Source organism: Microcaecilia unicolor, chromosome 1 (assembly GCF_901765095.1).
Source record: "Microcaecilia unicolor chromosome 1, aMicUni1.1, whole genome shotgun sequence".
In the NCBI taxonomy this organism is placed as follows: domain Eukaryota; kingdom Metazoa; phylum Chordata; class Amphibia; order Gymnophiona; family Siphonopidae; genus Microcaecilia; species Microcaecilia unicolor.
In genome coordinates, this window is record NC_044031.1 from 250,372,311 (window position 1) to 250,389,642 (window position 17,332).

Consider the following 17,332-nt stretch of genomic DNA (forward strand, 5'->3'; position numbering starts at 1 on the left):
CCGTCTGCATCGGAAATTTAATCCCACTGTGTTGCGCTCTCCTCCGCTCGTGTTTTGCAGTTATTTCGCCGCTTGAAACAGGCTATTTAGCTTATAAATCTCCGCGGATTATACGGAGCTCAGCTAGCATGCAGCCATGCCGTTTCGTGACGTCACTTCCTCCACCATGCTGAATTTTAAAGATAAATAATATAATTACTAACAATAGTTCCACAAGTTCATTTTTCAATTCTATCAGTACTCTGGGATGAATACCATCCAGTCCAGGAGATTTGCTACTGCCCCATTACACCCTCCAGGTTTAGAGAGATTTCATTCAGTTTCTCTGACTCGTCAGCTTTCAATACCATTTCTGCACCGGTATCTCTCCCAAATCTTCCTCGGTGAAGACCGAAGCAAAGAATTCATTTAATCTCTCTGCTATGGCTTTGGCATCCCTGATTGCCCCTTTTACCCCTCGGTCATCTAACGGTCCAACCGATTCTTTTGCCAGCTTCTTGCTTTTAAATACCTAAAAAAAATGTGGTTTTGCCTCCAACGCAATCCTTTTTTCAAAGTCCCTCTTTGCCTTCCTTATCAGCACTTTGCATTTGACTTGACATTCCTTATGCCGTTTCTTATTATTTTCAGACGGTTCCTTCTTCCATTTTCTGAAGAATTCTCTTTTAGCTCTAAATGCTTCCTTCACCTCACCTTTTAACCATGCTGCCTGTCATTTGCTCTTCCTTCTTTAATACATGGAATATATTTGCTAGGCTTCCAGGATGGTATTTTGAACAGCATCCATGACCTTCACAGCTGCTCCTTTAAGCTTTCTTTTCACCTTTCTCATTTTATCATAGTCTCCTTTTTTTAAAGTTAAATGCTAACATATTGAATTTCCTTTGTGTACTTACTCCAAAGCCGATATCAAATCTGATCACATGATGATCACTGTTATCAAGTGGCTCCAGAACCATTACCTCCTACACCAGCTCATTAGTTCAAATAAGGACTAGGTCTAGAATATTTCCTTCTCTCGTTGGCTCCTGTACCAGCTGCTCCTTAAAGCAGTCCTCGATTGTGTCAAGGAATTTTACCTCTCTAGCATGCCCTGTTACATTTACCCAGTCAATATCGGGGTAATTGCAATCACCCATTATTATTGTGCTCCCCAGTTTGTTAGCTTCCCTAAATTCTGATAACATTTCTACATTCATCTGTTCATCCTGGCCAGGTGGACGGTAGGACACTTCTATCACTATCCTTTTCCCCTTTACACATGGGATTTCAATCCATAGGGATTCCAAGATGCGTTTTGTTTCCTGCAGAATTTCAATCTATTTGATTCAAGGCTCTCGTTAATATACAATGCTACCCCACCACCAATTCGATCCACCCTATCACTACGATATCATTTGTACCTCGGTATGACAGTGTCCCTTTGGATAAACTCTATCCACCAGGTCTCAGAGATGCCTATTATATCTAATTTTTCATTTAGTGCAATATATTCTAACTCACCCATCTTATTTCTTAGGCTTCTGGCTTTCGCATATAGACATTTTAAACTATGCTGTTGTTCCTATTTACATCTTGCTCAGTAGTTGACAATGTTAATTTGCAATCTTTTGTCTGATTTTTATTTAAGGACACTGACTTTCTTGAAAGGATTATATAAACTTTGGATGCATGATTAGGAAAAACATATACTTATTTATTCAATAAACAGAAACAGACCTCATATTCCTACTAGATTATCTTCATAGAAACGAGAGAGGGGATTCGCCTCGGTGTTAGTACTGTTAGATTTCACAGTAGCTTTTCACACTGTGGATCATGATATCATGCTACACACCTCCAAGGACACTCAGGTCCTCTCAAGAACTATTACTAAACACACCCTTTCCAAAAAACATCACACAATGCGATACCTGCACGTGAACCTTCTGTGGAGCAGCCCCCCCCCCCCACCCCACTCTAGAATGCACTCCCTGAAAGGCATCACTTAACACAAGACTATCTCTACTTCAGAAAGCAGGTGAAAGCTTGGCTCTTCAACTAGGCCTTTAAAGGAAGAAGTAACACACATAAGGAGTGACAAGGGCTGTACATACTGCAGCAGGACATGTTAATCCACTCCTACCTTAGCTGAGATAATATTTAATCATCTGTCTTGACTTCTTGCGCAACTTTCTTTAAATGAGTCACCTTATTCTCTAACTCCTCTTACTCTTACCTATGTGTTCCAGCTTTGCTTATACCCTACAATGTCAATTAAAATGTTCTATTATGTACCGTGTTAACATTATACCTATACTGTGATTTAAAATATTCTATTACGTACTATGTTGACATTGTAAGTAGTATACTATGCCATACTTTGTATTGTTATTTTCATATTTTTACTGCAGTAATTGTCTATTGCTTATGTTTGATTTATACTTACTGTGCACCGCCTTGAGTGAATACCTTCAAAAAAAGCGGTAAATAAATCCTAATAAATAAAATAAATAAATAAATATCACAAGTCCTCTTGTACAGCCACAAAACAACCTTTTAGGGTTAATAGTGTTCACAATTAGCTTCTTTTATTATCGACCACATAGAAGAGGTAAGAGTTTTGGCACAGTATAAGTCATCACAAGAACACAATATAAGAAAACCAATGGACTGTATTAGGGGCTTATAGTCCATTTAATTGTGTTTCAACAAAAGAGATCTGCATGAAACAAAATATTTTTATTTTGATTTACTGTCCATGAAACATGCTCAAAACAAAATAATCCATTTGTGTATCTAAAATGTAAACTTCTACAAAAGAGATTAGGTGAAGATTTATTTATTTTGATTTTGCGCACACCTTTTTCAGTAGTAGCTCAAGGTGAGTTATATTCAGGTACACTGGGTAAGATGCGATTCCATGTGCCCTAGTGAATTTTACTTCCATTTAATTTCAATATACTCCATCTTTATAACACCAGGCTTCCCAAGGCAGATTACAACAATAGTTAAAATGAACCCACAGCAGGATATTGTCACTGAAATTTGGTCATCTGTATTGTATGGTAGAAAAATTAGTACAAAATACAGAGTTTAAAGCTGCTGTTTCTACAAGCTACAATAATTTTTTAAGCTGTTTTAGTATACAAATATCATGAAATAAACATTGAATATCTACAAATGGGAAGCTTTCACATAAATTAAAAAATGTCAAATAAGTAAAAAATAAAATCTTTTGTTCGTCATCTTTCAAGGCACTGCCTATCCAACTGGAACAGCTTTTGACTTTTTACAGATTGACCACGCATAGGCAGTCTCTTATTTCTAATAATTTTGGCTACTGTTTTCAATAGCATTTGCTATTGTTTTGGGTGAGTGAAAATGGTGGCAAACTCCGCCTACTGGCTTCTGCACATATAATGGGCTAGATAGGCTCACCCGGTCTCATGTTATCAATCTAACCTCCTTGTTGAGAACCCTTGGGATAGAGGAAAAGGGAGAAGGGAGATGCATCAGCAAGTAACAGGCTTTTATTTAGAAACATTATTGACAGTTGCCACAACGTTCCAAATCACTCTCCCCACTTCTCAGGTCTTCAATAAAGTCTCTGAGGTAGACACCCCCCAATTTTCTCCATGCTTTAAAAGTTTAAGTTTAAAGTTTTATTCGATATACCGCCTATTAGAAAACTAGCTAAGCAGTTTACATACCACAGTAACAGAAAATAAATTTACAAATCATCAAATGTTTGATGGCCCCTTTCTTATCAAAAGTTTAAAGGCCCATAGGGGCTCATTTTCAAAGCACTTAGACACACAAAGTACCACAGTAACCTATGGTATAGTACTTTGTTGGTCTAAGTGCTTTGAAAATTAGCCCCATTATATACTAAAAATAAGTTTTCAAGCACAAGAACTCACTTCATCAAATGTCTCAATACATCTTCTTTGTGTCGCTATTACTATATTAAACTACCCGTCCAAAAGTTTATCAAGCGATTCAATCTTTTTTACAAATGTTTGGGATGTAGGGTTCATCTATTCCACATGGTGGAGTTTCCACACTTGCTATATGTGTTGCAGATGCTGCCTTGGGACTTTTAAGGCTTGTAAAAGCTTTTAACTAAATTTTGTTGGGGGAGGGTTGAAATCAAAAACCCCCTTTTGATCATTAATAATAATGCAGGTGGGCTGGGCTTGCCTAACCTCAAAAAAATATAATCATGCCTGCTTACTTTGTCATTTGGCTGATTGGATTCTGGAACATCGGGATTATACTCCTCCATTTGTAGATACATGTTATCTACTCCCATGGCACCTCACTTATTTGATCCAGGCACGTTTCCATCAGTTTCCCCTACACATTAAATCTAGCATTCTGCTTAGCCCTTTGCATTCTCTTTGGCAGGATCTTAACAGCTACCAGGCAATTTCGGTGGAGATTTCTGATTTACCTCCCATTCAACGGAATGCACAATTCAGTCCCGGCATGGAGACCAAGGTATTTAGACACTGTGGTGCCTTGGGTATACACAGAGTCATGTGCTAGAAGAATCTTGATGCCTGCAACCCTTAGGTCTTTGCAGTAATGACACACTGACTTAAGATACAAGATTCCTATGCTTATTGGAGTGGAGGAGTGGCCTAGTGGTTAGGGTGGTGGACTTTGGTCCTGGGGAACTGAGGAACTGAGTTTGATTCCCGGCCCAGGCAGCTCCTTGTGACTTTGGGCAAGTCACTTAACCCTCCATTGCCTGCTGCATTGAGCCTGCCATGAGTGGGAAAAAGTGCAGGGTACAAATAAAAAAAAAAAAAAAAAAGTTCTCTCAATATATTTCTTCTCTTCAGACCACACCATAGACACAAATTTACCAACTTTTTGGCACATGCTGGGAACAACCGGTTTACAGCATCCATTTTACATAAACTCGTTAAGAATCTCTCCACAAAATGATTTATTAACCTTGATGCGGAAGTGATGTCGACACTTACGAAGGTCAGAGGACACTCTTGACCTCCTTTGATTATGCGAATCGCAAGTATAACAGTTAATGCAGATTACAGAGAATGTCAATTTTGAGCTTTACAACCTGTATCAAGGCACTACAATTCAGCACTAGCCTGAATCATGAACCTGACTTGACCATTTTCAGACCTAATGCAAAGGCTTGGTACAATGTAAAGGCCTCAAGGTATATGAGGAGTCATTCAGTCTGCAAAAAGCAAAACAACAGAACAACTTGGAGAATAACAACTTTTTGTTATTATATTGTTATCAGCATGGACGTCATTGCAGGGAGTTCAGGTCATCATGGTCCAGCACATCTGGCATCACGCCTTGGGAAGAAAGGTATAAAGACCCCATCCTTGAAGGTGTTATCAGTTAGTTGGCATGCGAGCTGTCATCTGTCAGAACCTTGGTAACAGCCATCACCTGGCTCCAAGCCTGCCACAGAATGAGGGCTCGTTAATCTATGGCATCGCCTGCCTGTAGGCTTTCCCGGCTGGGAAGTCCACCTGCTGCCTGTGTTCCTGATTTGTAATCATCAGCTCCTGTGCTACCTCCTGATCCAGGGGCAGATGCATGAAAGAAACGCAGAAGAACCGAAAACGTAAAGATGCACATTACAAGATACCGATTGTGAAAAAACGGCGAGTGCTCAAAAAAAAATTTTGCATGCAAATGAGCCGTGCGGTAGTACAAAGGTGGATGCATGAAAGTCTCGCTAACCTGTTGAAATCCCCAGTAGCGGTGTAGCAAACATATGTGCACAATAGTCATTCGCTAAGCGCACAGCAAGCGTTGTAGCAGTTGTATGAACGTCTAAAAAGATCGCATCATAGACGTGCGTCCTCGGTGTGTGAGATAGACATCACTCGTAAGCAGAGCCTTATAGGCCCCGATCCGCACACGTTTCTTCAGCTCTTCAACCTGGAAAACAAGAGGGCTGCAAGTGTCATTGCGATCCCAAGCATGACAAAATAAATAAAGGAGAGAAGAAATCAATAATATGCTGTCTTTTGGGGTTTTGTTGTTACACGCACAGTATGAAAAGCTCGCGGGACAGCAGCCGCGCACCCGGCTCTGCCTCCTCGTCTGCCAGCCCTTCCAGAGCAGAGTGAGGCGACCGAGCCTCTCACCACAGAGCACAGCACAGAGTTTGCCAGACAACGTTCGCGCTCCCGGTTCTGCCTCCCCGCCCGCTGACGGCAGCAGAGGGAGTGCAGCCCACATCCAGAGCAGCTGCCCCAGGAGTATCAGAGCCAAGGAGGTGTGAACATGCTCTCAATCAGGGCTGCCGAGGCCACCAAGAGCCCTGCCAACAACGCCCAGATCAGAGTGGTCGAAACAGCAGTGGCGGCAAAAAGGTGCGGGAGCAGCGCAGCAAGATTCCCAGCGAAAGGCTCCGGGGGGTTCAGAACAAAACAGCAGCCGAGGCTTCTGCCTCCCTGCTGATTTCTACCTCCAATAGATATACAGCTCTCAGGGTTGTGGCATCTCTGTACCCTGGGCAACACGCCAGAACATCAGACAGTGAATAGATTGTCTATTGTGCCTCAAGATACTGAGACCCTGTGATTGACGGGGCTCTAAAGGCCCTTTAAAGGAGTCTTCTGCACTGCATCTGATCAAGCCAGAGATGCTGGGCTTGTGAGGAGAGCAGATTTATGTAAGTTGGTCTAACTAGAAAGGAAAATGAATCTTATAACCTGATTGTATCAGCCTGGACATTAACTGGTCTGCCATCAAACGAACTTTTAACTAAAGAAGCAAGACTGCTGAAGTGTACACTTTAAATGAGACGTTTGAGAAATGTAAAAGATTCCGTGGAAGTCTAAAACTAGTGCTCAAACGCTAGCACTCCTCGCTTACCACATTCCAAGGAGCAACTAAACTAAGTATTCTACCATTGTCTTTCAAATATCTTGCCTGATCAAGAGCAACCTCTTCCATTTGGGCCAACCTGCCAGCAACTAAAGATAGCCAGTTGCATACGTGACACCTCCCTGTTAAATACATGAAAGTGCTCTGAAGTTCCCCCTCTCTCTGCCTCCCATCTGTCTCCAGCCATAGCCAGAAACAGGAGGCTGAAGACTCCCTGGGCAAGGATGTGGGAAACGATTAGTTGCTATGAGACAGATCAAAGGAGGACGCAGACCCAAAACTGCTCTCCCCCCTCCCACCTCCCCGGCTTATTAACTATCACTGAAACCAGACCCAATACTGATATAAGCAGCTGAAAGGCAAGCTAAATTAACACACAAGACCAGAACACCAGTCTCCATACCAAAGAACAAAGTCATCACCCATCCAATCATCAGAACACGGCCTATAGGAAGCCACAGGGAACAGAAACCAAAATGGACACCATCAAACTACTCCTAATAACCTACTCCTTAACACTGATCCATTCAACACTAACCACCCCACTCGCAGAAAGTAACATCATACCCATACTATACAATCATCAAAGACTGATCAGATACTCCACACCTCATCAAACATGATCTGGTGAGGGACGTTATGGTACTGGGGCCGCTTGATAACAGTGACCATAATATGATCAGTTTTGATATCGACCTTGAAGTAACTGTACACAGAAAGTCAAATACGTTAGCGTTTAACTTTAAAAAAGGAGACTATGATAAAATGAGAAGAACGGTAAAAAAAAAAAAAAAAAACTTAGAGGGGCAACTGAGAGAGTAAAAACTGTACAACAGGCATGGACGCTGTTCAAAAATACCATCCTGGAGGCCCAGGCCATACATATTCCGCGAATTAGAAAAGAAAGACGGAACTCCAAAAGACAGCCGGCCTTGGTTGAAAAGTGAGGTGAAGGAAGCTATTAGGGCTAAAAGAAACGCCTTCAGAAAATGGAAGAAGGAACCGTCTGAAAATAACAAGAAGCAGCATAAGGAGTGTCAAAGCAAATGCAAGGCGCAGATAAAGAAGGCCAAGAGGGATTACGAAAAAAAGATAGCATTAGAGGCAAAAAAACATAGTAAAAATTTTTTCCAGTATATTAAAAGCAGGAAGCCGGCAAAAGAATTGGTTGGGCCGCTGGATGACCGAGGGGTAAAAGGGGCGATCAAGGAAGACAAAGACGTAGCGGAGAGACTGAATGAATTCTTCGCTTCGGTCTTCACCGAGGAAGATTTGGGTGGGATACCGGTGTCGGAAATGGTATTTCAAGCGGACGAGTCGGAGAAACTTACTGACTTCACGGTAAACCTGGAGGACGTAATGGGGCAGTTCGGCAAACTGAAGAGTAGCAAATCTCCTGGACCGGATGGTATTCATCCTAGAGTACTGATAGAACCGAAAAATGAGCTTGCGGAGCTACTACTAGTGATATGCAACTTATCCTTAAAATCGAGCGTGGTACCGGAAGATTGGAGGGTGGCCAATGTAACGCCCATTTTTAAAAAAGGCTCCAGGGGAGATCCAGGAAATTATAGACCGGTGAGTCTGACGTCGGTGCCGGGGAAAATGGTAGAGGCTATTATTAAAAACAAAATTACAGAGCACATCCGAGGACATGGATTACTGAGACCGAGTCAGCACGGCTTTTGTGTGGGGAAATCTTGCCTGACCAATTTACTTCAATTCTTTGAAGGAGTAAACAAACATGTGGACAAAGGGGAGCCGGTTGATATTGTGTATCTGGATTTTCAAAAGGCATTTGACAAGGTACCTCATGAAAGGCTAAAGAGGAAATTGGAGGGTCATGGGATAGAAGGAAATGTCCTATTGTGGATTAAAAACTGGTTGAAGGTTAGGAAACAGAGAGTGGGGTTAAATGGGCAGTATTCACAATGGAGAAGGGTAGTTAGTGGGGTTCCTCAGGGGTCTGTGCTAGGACCGCTGCTTTTTAATATATTTATAAATGATTTAGAGATGGGAGTAACTAGCGAGGTAATTAAATTTGCTGATGACACAAAGTTATTCAAAGTCGTTAACTCGCGACAGGATTGTGGAAAAATTACAAGAGGACCTTACGAGACTGGGAGACTGGGCGGCTAAATGGCAGATGACTTTTAATGTGAGCAAGTGCAAGGTGATGCATGTGGGAAAAAAGAACCCGAATTATAGCTACGTCATGCAAGGTTCCACGTTAGGAGTTACGGACCAAGAAAGGGATCTGGGTGTCGTCGTCAATAACACACTGAAACCTTCTGCTCAGTGTGCTGCTGCGGCTAGGAAAGCGAATAGAATGTTGGGTATTATTAGGAAAGGTATGGAAAACAGGTGTGAGGATGTTATAATGCCGTTGTATCGCTCCATGGTGCGACCGCACCTTGAGTATTGTGTTCAATTCTGGTCGCCGCATCTCAAGAAAGATATAGTAGAATTGGAAAAGGTGCAGCGAAGGGCGACTAAAATGATAGCGGGGATGGGACGACTTCCCTATGAAGAAAGACTAAGGAGGCTAGGGCTATTCAGCTTGGAGAAGAGACGGCTGAGGGGAGACATGATAGAGATATAAAATAATGAGTGAAGTGGAACAGGTGGATGTGAAGCGTCTGTTCACGCTTTCCAAAAATACTAGGACTAGGGGGCATGCGATTAAACTACAGTGTAGTAAATTTAAAACAAATCAGAGAAAATTTTTCTTCACCCAACGTGTAATTAAACTCTGGAATTCATTGCCGGAAAAATGTGGTGAAGGCGGTTAGCTTAGCAGAGTTTAAAAAGGGGTTGGACGGTTTCCTAAAGGACAAGTCCATAAACCGCTACTAAACGGACTTGGAAAAATCCAAAATCCCAGGAATAACATGTATAGAATATTTGTACGTTTGGGAAGCTTGCCAGGTGCCCTTGGCCTGGATTGGCCGCTGTCGTGGACAAGATGCTGGGCTCGATGGACCCTTGGTCTTTTCCCAGTATGGCATTACTTATGTACTAATAACTTAAACAAAGGAAGAACACCAACACGCAGACAACCACAACAGAAGGGAAAGAAAGGTCCAAACAAACCCACCTTAACTAAGAAACGACAACTACTAAAAATCCACACAACACCAAACAGAGATGATCCATTCCAAACAATCCAAGTGGGCTACATCAACGCCAGATCCGCTGTAAATAAAACAGCAATACTAACAGACTGGATCATGTCAGATAACCTTGACCTACTCTTCATTAATGAAACCTGGATCCATGACCAAAAGGACCCTATAATCCTAGACCTGTGTCCTCCAGGATACAAAATCACACACTGGACCAGAAAAGGAAAAAGAGGCGAAGGCATAGCACTAACCTATTGATCCCATTTTACCATCAAAACCACTGCCAAGTCCATAACACCCCAACTTGAAATTGCCTCAATCAGAATCCATAACAAAACCCTACGGGATCATCTGAAGGCCAGACTAACTTCATGGTATTCATTTCAAACGCATGTGTAACCAACTCCAACATACTAGTATTAGGAGACATTAACCTTCACTTAGAAGACCCAAACTCTATCAACGCATGAGACTGTAAGGAATTCCTCCGCTTATGGGATCTTAAATGGCCACAAATGCAAGTAACCCACGTCAAAGGGCACACACTCGACCTCATCTCACACAAGCTTTCAACACACCAGAATTTCATAACAACAGATATCAAATGGACAGAAACACCCTGGACCGACCACTACAAACTAAACTTGTCCCTACACTGGAGGAATAAGGGTTCACAACAAACACAAGAATACACATCCTACAGCACAAGAGGTCAAGTAGACATGAAAACATTCTGGCAACTGATGTACAATAACAAATGGTCAGCACAAACAGACTCCATATACTACCTCATACAATGGGACAAAATATGCAAAAGTATACTAGACTTTCAGGAAGTCTCTCAAGACCTACTTATTTGGGCAAGCTTACCCTAAAGATCCCATCCTGCCTCTGTGATTCCTGGACTCCAACTCCTCTAAAGTTCTTGTGGACTTAACTACTTTCTCTTAACCCTGTACCTTTCCACCCCTCGTATCACTTTCCATTTATTGTAATTTCCTGTTTGTTAACTAAATGTTGTAAGCCACATTGAACCTGCCAGTGGTGGGAAATTGAGAGGTATAAATGATATAAATAAAATAGCATCCTCACAAACAAGAACCTCACGCAAACTGAAAAAACTAAAAACACACTCCAGGAAACTTGAACGAGCATGGAGAAAAACAAAACATGAACACACACTCAACACATGGAAACAAATACAAAGAAAATACAAATATGCAATACGGCAGACCAAAAGATCTTACTATAAAACTAAAATAGGGCCAGATTACAAAACACAAAGAAATTATACCAACTCGTGAATAAACTCCTAGACAGCAACTCGGTCACTACAACGAATACAGACATCCCATCGGCAGATGAACTTGCTAAGTATTTAAATTAAAACATTATAAACCTACACAATACGTTACCTCAAGCCACCACTGACATCGATCACTTTACCCAGGTGATTAACAGGTTCTCCAACACTCACTGGAAACTAGATATCTGCCCCAGCTACCTAATGAAATCTGCCCCTGACCGCTTCACAGAAGACCTCACATCCTACCTAATTTACATGCTTCAGCAAGGTCTCTTCCCTAAGGAAAATGGAAATATCCTACTCACCCTGATACCAAAAAGACACAAATAAAAAAAAAACCCAAATGAAATCACTAACTACCGTCCAGTAGCATCGATCCCGTTAGTAGTCAAACTGATGGAAAGCATGGTAACCAAACAACTTACAGATTATATAAACAAATTCTCAATATTACATGAATCACAGTCAGGTTTTCGCCACCTACACAGCACAGAAACAGTACTACTCACTCTCCTAGCCAAATTCAACCAGGAAATAGCAATAGGCAAAAACATCCTTCTCCTCCAATTCGACGTCTAGTGCATTTGACATGGTAAATCACAATATATTAATAAGATTATTAGATAAGTTCGGGATTGGTGGAAACATAGTTAACTGGATCAAGGGCTTCCTAACTATAAGAACCTACCAAGTAAAATCAAACTCTAGCATATCATCACCGTGGAAAGCAGACTGTGGAGTTCCACAAGGATCACCGCTATCACCAATCCTCTTCAACCTAATGATGACCCCACTAGCCAAGTCTTTATCCACACTAGGCCTTAACCCTTTCATATATGCAGACGATGTCATAATATACATTCTGTACAAATCAAAACTGACTGAAATCACCAACGAAATCAAATTCAGCTTAAACATCACGGACTCATGGGCAAATGCATTTCAGCTAAAACTCAATAAAGAAAAAACACATTGTCTCATCCTCTCATCCCAACACAGTGCGGACAACCCCACAACCATCAACACCCCAGACTACACCCTTCCTATTTCAGACAGCCTGAAAATCCTCGGCGTTACAATAGACCGTAACTTAACGCTAGAGAGACCAGTGGCATCCACAACAAATAAAATGTTCCACTCAATGTGGAAACTCAAACACTTGAAACAATTCTTCCCATGGGATACATTTCACAACCTGGTACAATCAATGGTACTAAGCCACTTAGACTATTGCAATGGAATCTACGCGGGATGCAAGGAACAGACCTTAAAGAAGCTTCAGACACGCTCAGATCACGGCAGCTAGGCTTATATTCTGAAAAATGTGATATGAAAGCACAAAACTCCTCCGCGAAAAACTACACTGGCTCCCAATCAAAGAATGCATTGCGTTCAAAATCTGCACCCTGGTTCACAAAATAACCTACGGTGAAGCCCGTGGATACATGACAGACTTGATCGACTTACCAACTAGAAACACATCAGAATCAACACAAACATATCTAAATCTGCACTATCCAAGCTGCAAAGGCCTCAAATACAAATCAACTTACGCATCCAGCTTTTCCTACATAAGCACACAACTCTGGAAAACATTACCAAAAGCCTTGAAAATGACGCACGACCACCTAAACATCCGGAAATCACTAAAAACTAACCTATTCAAACAGGCATACCCTGCCGATCCAACCTAAATGCCTGATCTCTGCATAACAACAAAACTAAAGTACGTAATGGATATAACTCAACTCTTCCGCTGTACGTTTCCCTAAATGTGACTGTGCCATATGAACTTTATCCTACCATAACATCACTTTGTATTTGTTCTCACCGGAGCTGGAAAACGCCCTCCGGTACCATGTAAGCCACATTGAGCCTACAAATATGTGGAAAAATGTGGGATACAAATGTAACAAATAAATATATGCAGGGAGCAGCACAACTGTTCATGAATGACATCATCTGTCAAGGCTGGATTGTGTTCTCCTTAGTGCATATGAGTGACTGGGGGTGTCAGGTATTCTAATATTTCAGCATTAGAGGAGTGTGCGCTGTCTTGGCTTTCACCGGTGGCAGAGCCGGTGGTGGGAGGCGAGGATATTGCTGGGCAGATTTATACGGTCTGTCCCAGAGCCGGTGGTTGGGAGGCAGGGATAGTGCTGGGCAGACTTATACGGTCTGTGCCCTGAAAATGACAGATACAAATCAAGATAAGGTATACACAAAAAGTAGCACATATGAGTTTATCTTGTTGGGCAGACTAGATGGACCATGAGGGTCTTTTTCTGCCGTCATCTACTATGTTACTATGTTATGTTACCTAGACTTAGACCATCGTTCTGAGTTAGCACAATTCATTCTCTCTGATTATATCTATTATTTTTTGCTGCCAATAGTATAATAAACAGCTTACCTTTTTATAAAAATATCCGAGCCTTGTCTATCACTCTCAGTATAAAGTATGCATAATAATTTTGGACTGTGAATTAGGATCGCGAGTAAGAGATTGTGGTAAGACTGGTTTGTTAATTGAAGAAAATTACTCCTCTTACTCATTGCCAGCTCCCTTATGGATTTGGTAGAAATGTAATTAGTCCCTACAACCAGGCATACTGAACTCGAAGTCAATTCCCTATTTTATGTGCTTTGGTTATGTACCGCGTTCTATCTGTTGGGCTTTATATTGAACTCTTTTGAAGTCTTCCCATTGCAGAGCAAGGAATGCCATTAATCTGGAAGGCAGGGATTATGGGTAAGCAAACTATTTTGGGAGTGTGGATTGTGGCTGACTCACCATCTTACTGGGTTTGGCTAAACAAATTCCACCCGTTGATGCTAATGGAAAAACAGGGAGACCAAACTTCCTTAAAACCTAAGAAGGCCTTTTTACAGATTTGAGACACTTATATTCAGTCACCATCTCCTAGGGCCCACGGTGGCATGTTGAATACACTTTAACGGAATACTAATAGGCATATTTTCAAAGCACTTAGCCTTCCAAAGTTCCATAGAAACTTATGGAACTTTGGAAGGCTAAGTGCTTTGAAAATATGCCTCAAGGATCTCAGTGTGGAGCTGTAATATTTTCCTTTTTTTTTTTTTCTTTTGTTGATCAGTTCTGAGAGTCATAAGAGTACAGGTTTTCTGGTTCCAGTTGCTGTTCTAGGTTGTAAAATTATGGGTGGGAAGTTTTTTTCACTGTCTCAAAAACTATGACAACTGTGCTTGGATTCTTGTCTTTATTAACTTGTCATCAATAAATAAACATTTTCATATAAAAATGTTTGGTATACAGCCCAGGGTACCTGGACTCTATTCCCGGGTCAAGCTGGGACTAAGCATATCAAATACATCTTTTTTTATATAGTTACTGCAACATCAAAGTACCCCTCTGAAAGTTTATCAAGTGGTCTTTGTCATAAAGCATTATAGGGCCAGGCTTAAAGATCTTAACATGTATACTTTGGAAGCAAGGGGGTAGAGGGGATATATGATAGAGATGTTTAAATACCTCCATTGCATAAATGCGCAGGATGAGAGTCTCAACTGAAAGGCAACCCTGGAACGAAGGGGTATAGGATTAAAGCAAAAGGGGACAGACTTTGGGAGTAACCTGAGAAAATACTTATTCATGGAAAGGATAGTGAATTTGTGGGATGGCATCCCAGTGGAGGTGATGGAGATGAAACTATCTGAACTCAAGAAAACTTGGGACAAGTACAGGATCTGTGAGGCAGAGGAAGAGTAAGTAGATGGCACCCGATGGGCAAAATGCATAGGCCAAATGGACTTTGCCTTCATTTTTCTCTGTTTCAGTTATTTTAATTAAAACAACAATAATAACTGTTTGAGGTCCAGTCCAGGAACGCTAGATTTTATTCATAGGTGAGGAGGACTCAGAGTAGCCAGCATTTACAACTCACACTCCAGACACAGCATTTAACTACAAGAAATATAAAAGTCTCCAGAAATCTACCACGTCAGACGTTTTTATAACACGTGACTACAGGCTGCAAACTTCAAGCCCAATTTCAACATTTACCTTCAAAAGCTACCATGTTTTCTTTTCTCTGTTGTTTTTTTTTTATTATTATTTATTACCTTACGTGGGCTAACACGGCCACGTTACTCAACATTCACCTACAACGGATCTAATCTTAACATTTCAACTAATTTTGCAAACCAGTTTCCAAAAGCCCACCTCAGACTCCAAGCAGTTGTACCACCAACTTGGATTTCCTTGTAATTAAGCCAAGCGAGCAGAAAAGTCGGAGGATAAAAGCAATGGCGTAGATCTATCTATACTGTCCTAATTAATCAGGGACGATCTGGCGTGGTTATACCACGGAGTCCGGCCACTTATATACCTATTCATCATTTCGGCGTCTCTGCTTGCTGCACAGACTTAAAACAAAACCGTGCCACAATTAGTGAACAGCACATGCACCGCGAGCTGCTGTTTCTAGCCACTAACCTTTGCTTAAGCTTATTTGTGCTACTTCTCTGAACGGAAAACAGCGACACATACCTGGATCCTACAGCGATTGGAAGGCCAGTACCGACAATTTAAAAAAACGAACAGCAAATCCTGCAGAAGCAGATCTGAACTCTTCTCTAGCACGCCTGCTGCTTGCAGCAGTGCAAAACCCTCAGCAGCTGCTTGTAAATAAAGTCCCCCGCGCAGGCTCATTCGGAGCCTTCCCCTGCTTTTCTGAGGTCATTTCTGGGAAACGAAGGCAAGGCCCAGTTTAGTTTCGGTTTCAAAGGCAAACGACAGCTATCGTAGAAAGGAAACAAAGACCTCGAGATGTACGGCGTTACAGAAAGCGAAATAGAAAAAGAAAGCAGGGCTCACCCTGGAGAACAGGATCTTCTTCCATCTCCTCTAATGATTTTTAATCGGAAATTAGCCTTTGTTCTAAAGTATTTGCTTTAAAAACATCTTTTAGAGATTTTGTAGACTGTGACACTCTTAAAAGCTCATTTTCTTTATTTCAATTTTGCCTCTATTCAAAATTTAATTTTAGGAAACCTTGGGCATCATAGAGCTGACCGACACAACACATTATGTGACAGCTAATTCAGGGGCCCGTGCACAAAGCTACCATGAGCCTTACTGACTGGTTACCACTGTGCATGTTACTGGGCACAGATAGGGTTGCTAACTTTGACAGAGAAAAAGCAACACCTGCCCTGCTCCATGCTCATCTTTTGCTCCACCTGTACGTACCCCTTTCCTTGTTCCACTCCCAATGCCCTGCCCCAAGTCCCTTGCCACATCTACCGTTACACCCTTCTCCCACCCACCCCTCTACAACCAACTCTCCACACTAGGGTTGCCATCTCAGATTTTAAAACTCCTACATTTTCTCAGTGGCATACCTAGGGTTATTTGATACTCAGGGATAGTCATTTTTTTAACACCCTCCTCCAAAATCCAGAACTAGGCATACTGAGAATACAAAACACTCAGGACCTACAAAGCAATTCTACCTTACCATAAGCAGCAATTTCTACAAGTCACACAAGGGTGTACCTAGGAAAAGGAAGCATCTTAAACACTGCAGTGAGCACTAGAACATCAATTCACCTATTGTAAAAGTAAACCTGACAGAATAATACAGATCGTCAATCCTGCACAGTCAATGCCAACAGAAAACCATGTCTTTTTCACAGACACAGATACACCCTAATCCACTATAGAATAAGTAACCACAAACTACAAAACAGAAATATGTAGACAAAAATTAAACTGAACCCCCAAGAAGCCAGATTCTGCATACAATGCAACACCACAGAAGCAGAAAATGTCCCCTAGTACTGTGCAAAATATAAATATGGCAGATGTAAATTAAAAAAAAAACAACTCATGAATACCAATCACCACTTTACAAATCAAATAGAAATAAAATAAATATAGAAATAAGATAATATAATTTTATAATACATTTAGCTTTCAGAGGCCAAAACCTCGTTCCTTAGGACAATACGGTATACTGCTGTTACAGTATCCTATCCTGACCCAAGAAAGGGG

The 17,332-nt window shown here is 41.4% G+C and overlaps 1 protein-coding gene across 1 annotated transcript in view; it reads right to left on the reverse strand.

Moving 5' to 3' along the window:
* Positions 1–15,921, reverse strand: part of TRANK1 (tetratricopeptide repeat and ankyrin repeat containing 1) — a 222,299-nt gene extending 206,378 nt beyond the window's left edge. Inside the window, exon 1 of the mRNA XM_030205498.1 lies at positions 15,827–15,921. The gene's annotated coding sequence lies outside the window, so the exon portion shown is untranslated. The remainder of the gene's footprint in view (positions 1–15,826) is intronic.
* Positions 15,922–17,332: the final 1,411 nt, after the last annotated feature.